Source organism: Metopolophium dirhodum, chromosome 6 (assembly GCF_019925205.1).
Source record: "Metopolophium dirhodum isolate CAU chromosome 6, ASM1992520v1, whole genome shotgun sequence".
Classification (NCBI taxonomy): Eukaryota; Metazoa; Arthropoda; class Insecta; order Hemiptera; family Aphididae; genus Metopolophium; species Metopolophium dirhodum.
The window spans coordinates 22129958-22144227 of NC_083565.1; the positions used below are offsets into that span (position 1 = coordinate 22129958).

General features: G+C 34.2%; 1 protein-coding gene across 1 annotated transcript in view; it reads left to right on the forward strand.

Moving 5' to 3' along the window:
* The first annotated feature begins 2241 nt into the window (after positions 1-2241).
* LOC132947055 (voltage-dependent calcium channel type A subunit alpha-1) overlaps positions 2242-14270 on the forward strand; it is a 279720-nt gene continuing 267691 nt past the window's right edge. The window contains 1 exon segment of the mRNA XM_061017234.1: positions 2242-2740. The gene's annotated coding sequence lies outside the window, so the exon portion shown is untranslated.

Genomic DNA, 14270 nt, shown 5'->3' on the forward strand with positions numbered 1-14270 from the left:
AGGGAGACACGACTGGGCGTTTAGATTTCACGTTTAGAGTGTAACACAACCCCCCCCCCCCCCAACGCAACGCAACGTTCGGCGAGATCTTTTTTGTTTTCGAAAATCAAACGAACGGCAGCGGTAATACTACTGCGAGTGACGCTATCACTTCGGTTTCCGGCCTTTGCGCAGGAAAGTGTGCGTATTATTTCACACGTCTTTCAGACGGTGTGCCGCACAGAGTGCTCTGCTGATATGGGACAGTGGGACGCTTTGCGGGTTTCCAAACGATTTTTTTGAAATTTTTGGAAAGTGATTATAAACAACTTTAAACGATTTCGCATTTCTATGGATCGGAAATCAAACGTCGGTCGTATACTATCTGGACCGGAGATGGTATTATAAAATATAAAATATTTTTGAATTCCCTCGTGGTTTTCGAGAAAACAATATTATATGCTTTAATCGTCGAGTATCCCGACGCCACTGGTATTTGAGATTCTCATTTCGAGTGAGCAGTATTATATGGTACGTCGGTTAATTGAATTCTAGGTTGCGCAGTCAATTTAAAGTGACCGTCCGAGGCCGTGTCAATTATCGAGTAGTTACCCCGAATGGAATTTTGAACTATAATAGATGTCTGTAGAAAATCTCGCCAATAGAATCAAAACAACAGCTGACGCACACACATGTACCCATGTTTAGATCACATAGTTGATATAATTGATATAATATCTATGATAAAACCAAGCCAACGAAACAAATGGCTAAATTATTTACAAAATGTAGATGTTGTGTATATAATATTATTATGAAATATGAACAATAAAGATTACGTATTAGTTGAACGGTTTTTTTTTTTTGGATGTGATAGAACCAGATTACAACTCACCTGACAATAGTGAATTATAATATAATATACGTACATAGCCCAAGGAAAATAATATGTATAAAACATAAGTATACTATCGTATTATACGTAAATGGTATACACCTTCAGGTGAGTAACCAGGCTTTTTTTAGGGGGTGTTATAATAATATATTTAAAAAATATATGACGTGCGGGGGGCTTTGCACACTTATCATTGCACTCATCAATCTTCATATTAATAATATTAAATATGAAATTGAACCATATTATGACATCATATTTTGTAGAAATCTGAATCATATAGTAGGTACCAATGTACCTTTATATTTTCAACGCCCAAAACACCCCTTTGGTCACACCACCATATCTGTTATACACGCTGCACATAGAATTATTTTATAAAATTGCATAAAAAAAAAATTTTATGTGCTAAGCGATTAGATTGGATTGTTAACCTAACCTGTTGCGGAATTCAACAGTTGAACAAATTTCAAGAGATTTTTATTCATAATTTTTTTCTTCCAAATTTTTTTTATTTTATATATTACTAAAAATGTGTGTACCTATTGAAATAAAATATTTTAAATTTTATACCATATAAAAACATACAAATATGAATCGCACTATAAGTATTATAATTAGGTAGTTATTACTAAACAAATTTCAATACTATAGTAGTATATATAGTACCTATAATAATAGTACAAAAAATTAAAATACAATATTTTTACATCACTAAAACAGTAAAACGCACCATAGATATTTGAATATCGTAAGCGAAAAAAAGGTATTTCGCGGGACTGAAAAAAAAAATGAAATTGTTTTGCCACCGGCGGCGGTGCACCGGACCACGGCTCAAGCGTTTACTACGCTGCGTTTCGCGGTGGCCGCGGGGCGGGGCGAGGGACGGTGCGAGAGAAAGAGAGAAAGAAAGAGGATAGAGAGAAAGAGAGAGAGAAAGAGGATAGAGAGAAAGAGAGAGAGAGAGGAGTGGGAGTGAGAGAGAGAGAGGAGTAGAGAGTGAGATGGATTGATGGGGAGAGATGGACAGACATAGACGGACAGACAGAGAGAGAGAGAGGGAACAACGCACACAATACGGCGGGGTGGCCACAGAGAACCCGGCCTACCAGCGGCCACCGCACTACCCCTCCCCCCACGCTCGCTGATGGTTCCGCGGGGCGGGTGTGACATACGCGCGCGCGCCGGCGACCGTACACCACCGACACGCCATCACCACCGCGCCCCAAACCCCCGCGATCACGCGCACGCACAGGCGGACACGCACAAAGTGTTGCAACCCTCGCCGCTATACGTCGGCTCACTCGCGCGCGCTCATCATTCCCGGACCACCTGTTCGATCGAGTCCGCCGCCGACGCCGCCGCCGCCGTCACTGCCGCTCGTAACAGCCGTGTGCGGTCGCAGTCGCCGTCGTGTCGCGCGCGCGTTTCCGGGTGTTATTTTTGCGACCAGTCCGCAGGTATAATATTATAGTATTATAGAGCAGTCGTGTCGCGTCGACGTGTGCGTGTGCGCGAGTGCGTGAACTGATACGACGAGATTTTCAATAATTTTCTGTCCGTTCGGCGACGACTGTTATTCTCTCACTCTCTACGGTTTTTCGATTCTTCCCCCATAATTACCCCCTCCCCCTCTCCTCACCTACAAATTTTTCCACCGCCACGACGAGCATTTCCAATTTTTTCAATTTTTCCATCCGCAGATATCCTCCTTTGACATGCCCGTCCGCCGTCGCGGTCCTCGCGGCGGTCCGTCCGCCACGCCGGCGTTGCACCCCGGACGTGCGTGAACAGCCCGCCAAAACAACCCCCGCCGCCGTCATGAAGACCGGTTGATACCAGAACGCGAACGACCCTATTCTGCAGGTCAGTCGCCGATTTTATTATTATGATTATACGATTATCGTTATAAAAATAAATAATCATACCTACCGATAACTCTCTATTTGACTGTTGAAATAGTTTTATCGACCGTAACGTCTTGTAAGTGGTCTGCAATAGTCGATAAAAAATTTAAACTCAAAGTTTTCAACCGGAAAAAAATCGCCGTTACTTTTAGATTCTATCGGTTTTATACAAGTATAGTGTATGGGTATCTGAATTTTTTGTGTGTGTCAAAACTTTTTGAAGCGCATTAACGTGATGGAGCCTTCAAATTTGAGGTTGGTCCCTTGTAGCAAACCGGACCTAGTTCTAGTCGTGGATTTTCAAAAGAATTATGAGTAAAAGAAAAAAACATTTTTTTTTTTTTTTAGTAAAATAGATGGAATTCTTAAGAAAAACCGTGGTGTAGTAACTCTAAAATGATTTGTTGTGATTTATAAGAGACTTTTATTTGTCTCCAGATATTTACATTGGTATATAGTTTTCTATATATGATAACATTTAAAAATATTTCTGGTCTATTTGTGCTATTTTCTAATAGACATTAGGAATTTTAAATTTTATAATTTCATCTGTGTACAAAATTTTTGTCTGTGAGCTTAAAATTGTAATACAAGGTTGTTTATAAATTATTCTTACCGAAATGAAAATATATTTAAAATACATATGGGCAGCCACAAATATTTTTTATAAGCGACCTAAGTTCAAATTGTTGTTAAATTCATCAAAATCACATATGGGATATAATATTTTGTTGTTCAGTATTTATAACATTCTTAATTTTTACACACAATGGTTGAAAGTAAATAATTAGCAATTATCCACATATTATATTTTTTTTATGTTTTTACGTCTCTTTTGTGTTGTTAAATTGTTTTTTGTCCAATATTAATACGCCAATAACAAATATTAATCATGACGTGATCTTCTTTTATAATAATAACCCATTATCGATATAGTTATGTGGCGTGCTTGGGGCAGTTGGTGTTAGTTTGTAATATTATGAAAGGATGGCGGATAATTTAATTAATTTTTTGTTAAAGGCAAGTAGATGATTAATTTTTTTTTCGAAACGTAAACGGGAGACGGAGGTTGTTAAATAAATATAATATTTTTCGAAGTCGCACATTATATTGTAAGAGCTTAAACTCAAAGAAATTTCTAGTCTTAAGAAAAAAAAACCGTTACAAAATATTTACGTTGTTAAAAAAAAGCTAAGCCGAGAAAAAAATGTTCAGAAATTTAAGTAAAGATTATGATTTTATTATTTTAATAAGCGATTGAAGAAACCTTGTAAAAATATGACTTAAATAATAAATATCGTCGTATTCCAATAGTTAATATTTTATAATTAATTTTTACATAAAACATGTAAATAACTCGGCTTTATAAATGTGATTTAAAGATGAAAGGAACACCTAATCGAAATAATTGTTATGGTGTTTGTTTTTTTTTTATCCTTTTAATTGAAACGTTAACTAATGAATCTGTGAAATGTTTAAATTGTAGTGATTAATAATTTAATATCAGTAATTAGTATTGTTTATATTGGTTGAGGATAGGTAAATATTTTTTGCATAATATTATACAATTGAATATCGATGTTCTTTTACATTGTAGTACCGAAACACAAATAACGAATAATTGTAGACTTTGATTTCAACGATTTTTATTATTTGATTAAAGCACTTCTATTTTAATAAATAATGAACGTAAAATAATTATGAGGGAAAACAATGCGTAGATTATTTTTTTTAATATTTTAATGAAAAACTAACAAATATGTATTTAAATACTGGAGTACTCAAGTATTGAAAATACCCAAAATAATAAATATTATTCGATACGTAATTGTACAGAATTAATATATTATGAGAGTTATAATTACGGTTCACATCGACGGACGTTGATTTAAATTGAATAAATAATATGATTATTGTTTAATCGAAAACAAAATATTAAAGGTATGGGTGTACTTAACATATTTTATTAATTTACATTTTATTATGAATTAAAATCGATTTTTTGATTCAATTTTGTACGAACACTTTACTTCATTATTATGTATAGTTTATGGTATGGAAGTTAAATTAATATACTTAATCATTTATTCGCATTTCACAACACGGACTTCCATCAACATTGCTTTATAATGGAATGAGGAAGGCTTGACATCGAATGTAGTAAAATTAATTCATATTGTCTAATATTGTCTGGTTTGAGATTTTGCGTTCTTGGTAAGGTTTTTAAAATTTTCTAACAGTTTTTATCGTTGAATTTAAAATTAATTAAAAACACCGTTATATTTTAAAAACCAGAGTTCCCAGATTTACAAGTATCCGCATAAAAGTTTCTTGTTAATAAGTAACTAGGTTTACAGAAAAACTTTTAGAAAAAAGTGTCCATTTAAAATTATAACAAGCTTTTTTTTTTACATTCGACTTACTTTGAATCTTTTTTTATCATAATAATATCTATTGCTTCTGATTGCTTTTACTCAGCTACGTAGACGTGCCAACATTAAATCTACATATATTTCTTCTTTCGTCAATTTATATTCAAACTGGTATTTACATTTATTTGTGATCTTTTTTAATCTGAAATGATAATAGATATATAGTATAGGTACCTCCCAGTGAGGTACGATATTTTCTTATAATTAAAAGTTCAAAGGTCATACTTTTCGGATTAAATATTTAATTAAAACTTAAAATTGAAATTGTATTAGGTAATTTTATTATGTACACGTTCAGTAATAAATTATTCTTTTATAACCGCATATTTTGTTTTATTGACCGAAACATTATATTGTGTGTTTATGAACAAATTTTAGTATATTAGTTCTGATGTAAAGTACATAATATACAATTTTAGAATACGGTTCACTGTTCAGTTATATGGAGTCTTTACTAATCCACGTTGATAACTAAATTATATAAGGTCCGATATTATTTTTTCAGAATGCTAATTAAATCGAACAACTCGGTTTACACTAATTCTTCATTCAATTTAAAACTAGTTATTGACTATTGACCATTTATTATTGACAAGTAAACAGTTTGATATTTATCTTATTAAGAACAAAACAGATTGTTTTGAATTATTAGGTGGAATATATTTTACAATGTGCCATCTTTTAACTCTAGTGACAACGTTTTTTTTATTTTTATTACTTCCGCCGTTAAAATTACAGTCATTTTTGGCCTATTAACAGAATGTCAATGAAAATTTTAATAATATCAAAGATTTTGATTTCTTTTACCATGGCATTAATATTGTACACAATTAATTATATTCAAGTAACTATATCGTGTATTGCTGTATTTTGTACTAGTAGTGTTATCTATTATTTAATTACCTACTGTATTCACTGTAAGTACTATATTTGACTTCGGAGCACTAAATAAATTAACATTATTATTATTAATATTATGGCTGTTGTTGTTATAATTATTATTATCATTATTATTACAGTAGTGTACTACAATACATAAAATTGAAAAAATTACATTTTTATACCATTATTTATAGAAACTTTTCGGATGCTTCAAAATAATAACTTTTTTTGATAGAATAATTATAAAATATTTAATCCGTCTAAAACATGTGCACCTATATACCTATATATAAAGGTTATTCATATTCCAATGTTCCTGCTATGTAAAGAATTTTGTTTATGCTTCCGACCGCTTGTTCTTCTGTAAATACATATAGGTAGACAAGAAATAAAGTATTCCTGGACCGTGGTACCCACATAAAAACCCCTCGAGTATTTTGAAGTGTTTAAGACTTCAAGGTTTACTACCGTGTGTTGTCAGTTGTAAAAATATTTTCTACGGAAAACGTGAACATTTTTTTTCCTTTTTAATGCTTTGCACGCCTACATCATACAGAATATAAAATACGGTACCACGTGCCATGGATAAGTACCAAGGCAAAAATCAATTTTTTGATTTTCGATTACTTAAATGATTTACTCGACGAGTACCTACACAGTATAAATACATAGTCATTTTATATTTGTAGGTATATACAATGTGGTAACATAATAAATTTATGGCTAAAATAAAATATGACACTCAAAATATAATTCGCTTAAACTTTCAAACTTTGTAAGTGGAGTAGGTACCTAAATAGCATTAAGTATATTTCATAATAGCATTATCTACGTATATGCTATGCCTTCAGTTTATATTGAATAATGTAATTATCAATTACGCCTCATAATCCCAAAAGAGATAAATTAGAAGAATGAGATTAGGTATGTTACTACTTTAATTTAAATGGAGATTTATTCTTTGGTATTTAACGACCTAAAAATATATTATTTCATAAGTTAAAAGTTGACATTAATGTTATATTATTATTTTTTTTAAACTATGAATTATGAGCCTATATTTATTATGTTAATGACGAACAAGGAAAATCCACAAGCTTATAGCCTTGAAAAATATCACTATAAACGCGATTGTATGCTCTTAAAAATATTAAGATAATCGTCTGTGTAGCATACCAGTATACGGCCTAGGTATACTTACTTGAAAATATTAAAAAATGAAAAAAGAAAATTAATTGATAAAAACTAACTACCTTTGTCATCGATAATAATATACTATTTGTTCACAATTGTTTTACCCTATCTGATATTATAATTTATAAATATGAATGTATCATTAAGATTTTGATAAATCAAACAGTGGCATTTCATGCAAATATTTTGTATTCATTGAAAAAGTTTGGTTTTGTTTTTTTTTTCGAAAAAATAGTTTATTGATCACTTTTGTCGTGCATAAAACTAATTCGTTATTCTTGTCGTGTTTGTTTGTATAATAACCTTTATGACGGTATATAATATAATAGTGATCAATAGAAACGGCATAATAACCATTATTTAAGGGTAGGTAGGTACCTACTTATAAAATCATAGACCAAGGCAATTATATCACAGACAGATGATACAAAACTCCTTTCCCTAGTTCAATTAAAATCAAATAGCCTCGCCACAATGGTTTAATTTCTGTTTATATTATATGCAAACTGTCGAAAGTTGTTTAGCAATAACAATGATGATGATGATAATAATAATAATAATAATAATAATAATAATAATAATAATAACAATAGTAACAATACGTGATTTAATCAAACGTTAATACCCTGTAGGTATAATATAATATGAAATCATAATAAGCTTTAGAATAAAGAAACGTACCTAGAAACAGATTTCGAAAGAAAATGATTATACGAGATGAGATGTTAACATCTTAACGACACAACATTGTAATTGGAGCTTTAATTTTAATGCGATCGTGGTACATGACGGCGTAAAATGTGTATATTATAACAAATTTCTAAAATATAACTATTATAATAAGGGCGGACTTTAAGACGATTTTTAATTGGCTATTTAATGTAGTAAACATATTTTTATGTCGTTCGAAAAAATGTGGTCACATCAGCCGATGTTGACGTCGGGGTTACACTGAAACAAGTATAGGTTCTACATTTTTTGTTTGATTTTTTAATAGAGGTTCGGGTTGTTTGAAAATTCTATCTCACCGCGGTCTTTATATACTATGATCTAATCGGCGTTTAAGGTGGGGGGGGGGGGGGAACTGAACAGTTTTCAAGCAGGTTTAGCCCCCCTACCGTACCCCGTCTGTTTGCGACTATGTTTCCGACAAAAGTATATTTTATATTTTAACGCGCACCTACTTATTACTATGTTTATCCAAACGAGATATTATTATCTTTACCGCGGAGAATAACGTTCTTCGACGTCGACAATCCAAAATTCCAGCCGCCGCACCGGCTGTGTAAAATAATAAGAACAATTTAATATCGTAATTTATCATATAGGTATAGGTATAGATAATTTGACGAAATGTCGCGAAATAAATTGGTAGCCCTCCTCTATATTGTTATGTTATAAACCGTTGCCTGTCAGTTGAGAAGACGCGACATTTTCGCTAGATAGCCGACTCACTTTACGGGTAAAAACGAAATAAATAAACGGTATAATAGTAACCCCTGCATGGGCATATGCTGTGTGTTTTGATTAAAATCTTAACGGCGGTATTTTAATATTTACATAAAAACAATTACCTAGGAATAATAACGGGAAACGTGTCAAAAACACAGGGGCTGAACAGCTTACGAAACGGCAACCCGACGCGTATAATTTATACAAAGCGTGTAATTCCGTTCACGACAAGTGACACAATCAGCTGAAAAACGAAAACAAAAACGACTATAGACGCGCAGACACACGACGATACAGACAAGGCCGGGATAAAGGCTTTAATACACGGGGCCCCGTGTTAGGCCAAACGTCAAATACTCTTCTCTTTTTCGGTGGCGGGTCTTATAGTTTCTATATATTATATAAAAAAAAAAAAACAAATGTCACGGTTACAGAGTTACGATAAAATATATACAATATCGGTGAAAAACACAGAAGACAAATCTGCGCGTTATCGCCGCGCTCGATCCAAAATACAATGTGATATTTTTTTTTGAAAACGCGTATAGGGCTATAAAAATTGAATCGGAACTCGTAATAATATTATGTAACAATAAAAAAAACCTTATAAATAATTTCCAACGAGAAGACGTATCTGCTGGAGCTACCGGTACCATACGTCATAACTTCATGTTTTTATGTGTCCGACCGACATTTTCAGACGATTGCAGGTGCCTCCCTCCCCCCCTAGGAACGCACCCATCATCGATGCATGAGTTAATGATACCCGTAAAATATGTAATAATATTATATCGAACACTTTTGTATGATAATAATAGTTCTATGCGTATAGAGATTTGAAACAATTCACGACAGTTGGGGGCTTATATTATTACAATATTATGTTTATAAAAGGTGATTATTCTTTTAAAGTAATTTTTTATTAATATTTTTATCGTTGCGTCATTATAATATTATTTTGAGTTTTTTTCTTATACTTTTCTGACGGCGTACGATTTTAATTTCATATTTCAACTAATATTTTTTTTTTTCAGAATTTCAAATGAATGCGTTTACTTTTAAAAGAATCATCATGTATATAGTGTATTATGTGAAATAAATAATCGGCAAAAGTGTCAAATCTCTAAAACTATTAAAAAGTTGTGGAATAGTGGAATAAGTTTTTCTCGAACACGGGTTTCCCTTGTGTTACCGTTAGAACAGCAGTTTTTCGGTTTAGTTTTTTTTTTGCAGTTGCAGTTGCTTGTAACAGTGGTAGAAAATTCCGAGGATGACATCTTCAAAGCACCATCTGTGTAGAATTTTCAATCTATAGAAAGACTATATTATGAAACTTTTGGAACATTTATTCTGCACGGAAAAAGTGTAAACGGACATATTAAAAAAAAAAGTCTTTATTTTTTTGACTCGAGGCAAAACGCGTCAACCAATAATATTACGCAGATGTCTGCACTTCTGAAGTATATTGCGACATAGGTGTTTAAAATTTGTTTAAATATAGGCTTTAGAGTAATAATTAATAATTACAAACGCAGAAAACGATTTACTGTGATTTATGTTAAAAGACAAAGTACGTAAAATGTATTTAAAGTTTCCTGCGTTAAAAAAAAAAGAATCACAACAACTTTGTTATATAAGTCCAATGTAAAGAAGTTATGACCATCTAAGGCGCTTTAGACGAAAAGTTAATGTAAACGCTTTACATTTTATTACCCTCGTCGTCTCCTCAAGTGTTTAAGACGTAAAAAATGAAGGAAAAACCATTCGGTTCGCTCGTTTAGGAATTAATTTTCAATTATTCTTCCTTAAACAATCGTATTCGCTGTCACCGTATATACCTACATAAACACATGTAGCCAGGGGTGGAACGAAAAATTATTCGTTTTTGCAATCATTAGTTAACGATTAATTATGGCAATTAGACGCTTGGCGATAAAAACGCCGTTGAAAACGAGCCGGGATTAAAAATTAAACTTTTATAATTATCACGACGAAGACGATTTTCCGCCACAACAGCTTACGACACCACTTCGGATAATGTATATAACATTATGCACTAGACGGGTGAGTTTAGGTTAGAGGATACCGGGGGGGAGTCAAAAAATCTCGGTAATTTCGACGGCGGAGTTAAAGGTTTCTGCTCTGGAGTTACAAAAAACCGTTTAGGTGGCAATGTGTACTGGCCACTAGGACTATATGAATTGATCTGTAGAAGGGAAGAAAGAAAGAAATAATTGAAATTTACTCCCCCTTCTCGGCCCAGTGTAGAAAATCCTCGGGGGTAAGGAGGTGCACTTGCCATCCCCTCGATTGAACGGTAGGTATGCTTGTATGTGGGTGATCCTAGTAGCTGGTAGATACTACATGTTATATAATAGTAAAAGTATTGTAAATGTATTACACTGTATTATATTATCAACTCATAAAGCAGTAAATATAGACATGCTTGAATTTGTAGACGATTAACGATGGTGGATGGGCGCCGGCTGATAAATTTCTAAGTTTACCCCCCCCCCCCGCCGAAAATAAAAAAATTATTTGTGCCGCCGACTACAACAACACTCGACGGGCACAATGATATATTGTTATACGACACATTAATAAGTGACCCACGCGAATACAATTTGAAAGTACGATGGTTTTGTGTAGTTGTATTATAGACCAAATAAGTAAACTTCATAAATACCATAATAATTATAAAAACATAATATTATGATGTATGCGTATATTTCTGTGCCATAGAAAAGACAATAGCATAAAATATGTGGAATTCACGAACGAATTTGATAAGAATTGGACGAATTTTCGCTTGAAAAAAAAACCTGGAGCAAATGTTGTAGAACGAAAATTGTCGGGTGAGTTTCACTCTTTGGCGTTTCGTGTTGGTACCTATCACAAGGTGTGTGTGTTGCGACGCCACAGCAATAGTCGTAATGGTCGCGCAGTGGTATAACGCGTTGAAAGTTGAAACTAAAAACGAACAATTTTCCCCGATCGGGCGTTTAATCTCAAACCTTACACACCCACACACCCACACGCACACACACATACCAATCGCGGACTCGCGTACAAGTTGGTTATTAGGTCCAATATATAGACGTTTTTAAAAGTCGACGCATGCCAACCCGGCGTGTGGTATACCTACATCACGTTTCCATTGTATCCTCGGGGCACCGTTATTTAATGCTCTCTCTCTCTCTCTCTATCACACACACACACACAGCACGTGAATTTTAAAAGTTTTACCGGCGGCATCAAACGCGATCGCATTTGTATTTCATTTATTTTTCGCTGCACAGCGATCTCGCACACGCGCACACCCTGCAGTCCGGCTCTTCCGCTTCATCTGTCGCGCAACGTTAGGATACGCAGTCACACACGTATACGTACCGTCGTAATCGTACGTGCCCACATAAGGGTGCGAGAAGAGGTCTAACGTGGACGCCGAAATCACCCCTCCGACGAATCGCTCCCCCGCGAGCGGTGTCTAACGCGGAAACGGAGGCGGAAAAGCGATAGATATCGACGGCAGCCAGGAAATTTCAACGACAACAAACCCGCGTCACGCACCCGCACGCCGTTAACGGTAAACAAAATATTATTAAACGTCAGCGTCACGATTTTACGAAATCATACAAAATTGAATATTATATTATACTGTAATATTATGATGCGTTGCACACGATTCAGCCAGACCGGCTGTGTGAACTATGTCGTACCTACCTACGTATTACTATCGTTACTATTGGGGAAGTTTAGGGTCTATTGACGTCTTGTTTTCGAAAGAAAATAATCGTTAATAATAATATTATTTAATATTGTTATACGAATCCATCGCGCCGCGATGCGGTTTGTTCTGACACAAGTCGACGACCGAACCGACAGAATAACAATATTATATTATAGTCTCCGCAGAATATGGTACGGACCGGAAAGACTATACCGCGACCGCGGTATAGTACAACAGCAGTACGACTGTCCGCACCACACAGGTATAATATCATACAATATCGCGTATGTAGGTATACATACCGCACACGCACGAGATACAATACAATATATTATTATGTATTATACATGTATGAGGGATATTCTTTTGTCACGTGTGACACGCCAATCGGGACTTAACGATGTACAATAATAATAATAATAATAATAATAATAACGCGGTTATGGTATATCTGCGGTACGTGCGCCCACAACGACAATCAAATATTTATGAAACGCCCGTGTTTTTGTTTAAAAGTCTCCGGGAGCTTTGCGCGAGGTAATCGGGGATTGAGAATTCATGCGATAAGGTGTATAGGTACTGCGCAAAGGCCGCCATACAGTGTTTATTCACCCCCGCGGTAGGTATATACTTATAGCTATTATAATAATATGGTGCAAACGATCGAATGCGAAAATATTATTTAATACCCACGCGGAGGCGGAGGCGGCGACGTATTAGTGTTGGTAATGAGCTCAGTGTCCCGAATGTGATATTTTAATATTGTGTGGTGTGTACATTATTATTATAATGTTCCATCCGATTCGAAGTAGGTATTTCGCATTATCGTAGGTAGGCGTATTATATAATTATACTACTTTTGCATGTTTCGAACGATTTTCGGTGTATCATCATTTAGACGTGTCGACAGAGAGAAGTCGGTCTAGCCGGTCGTTTCAAACGAAAAAGTGGCCCATAATTGGTATTATAAATCAACGCAGAATGAAAATATGCTTCAGATATTACGTATATTGTCCCGTTACAGACTTTGCGAGCTTTTCGAAACTACTGCTATCAACCGACGTCCGAATGAAAGATTATATTTTCGACCTGTTGAATATCTGCGATATCGAAAAACCTGTATAATTTAATAGAAAAACAATTACGTAATAATTATATCAATCAAAACGCGTTATTTCTATAAATATTTTCGCAATTTTTGACGTAAATAAATAGCAGCTGGCTATTATAACAATGTGTAGTGCGAGCGATCGAGTGCGAAAATATTTTAACACCCACGCGACGTATCAGGTTTGGTAATGAGCTCAATGTCCCGAGTATGATATGATATTTTGTACATTATTATAATATTTCACGTGAGTTGAAGTATTTCGCAAACAACATTATTATTATGTAGGTATACTTGTGTATGTTTCGAACATTTTTTTAAAGGTATTATTATTTCGACGTACCGATATCAAAGTCACTCCAGCATGTCGTTTCGATCAAAAAAGTCGTCATAACATCATTATTTTACAACTGTTGATTAATTCAATGTTCTCCTTGATAATATTGAAAACGTAGACTAGTTTTATTATTAACGCTGAATAATATGCATCAAATACATTGTCCCGGCCAGCTTTTTGAAACTACTATCAACTGTCGGCCGAGTGAAAGATTATATTTTCAACCTGTTGATCTGGGGTACCCAAAAACCTGTATAATATAACGGAAAAACAGTTACGTAAGTATACCAATCAAAACGCGTTATTCCTAAAACATTTTTGCATTTTGTGACGTAAAAAAATAGCAGCTTAGAT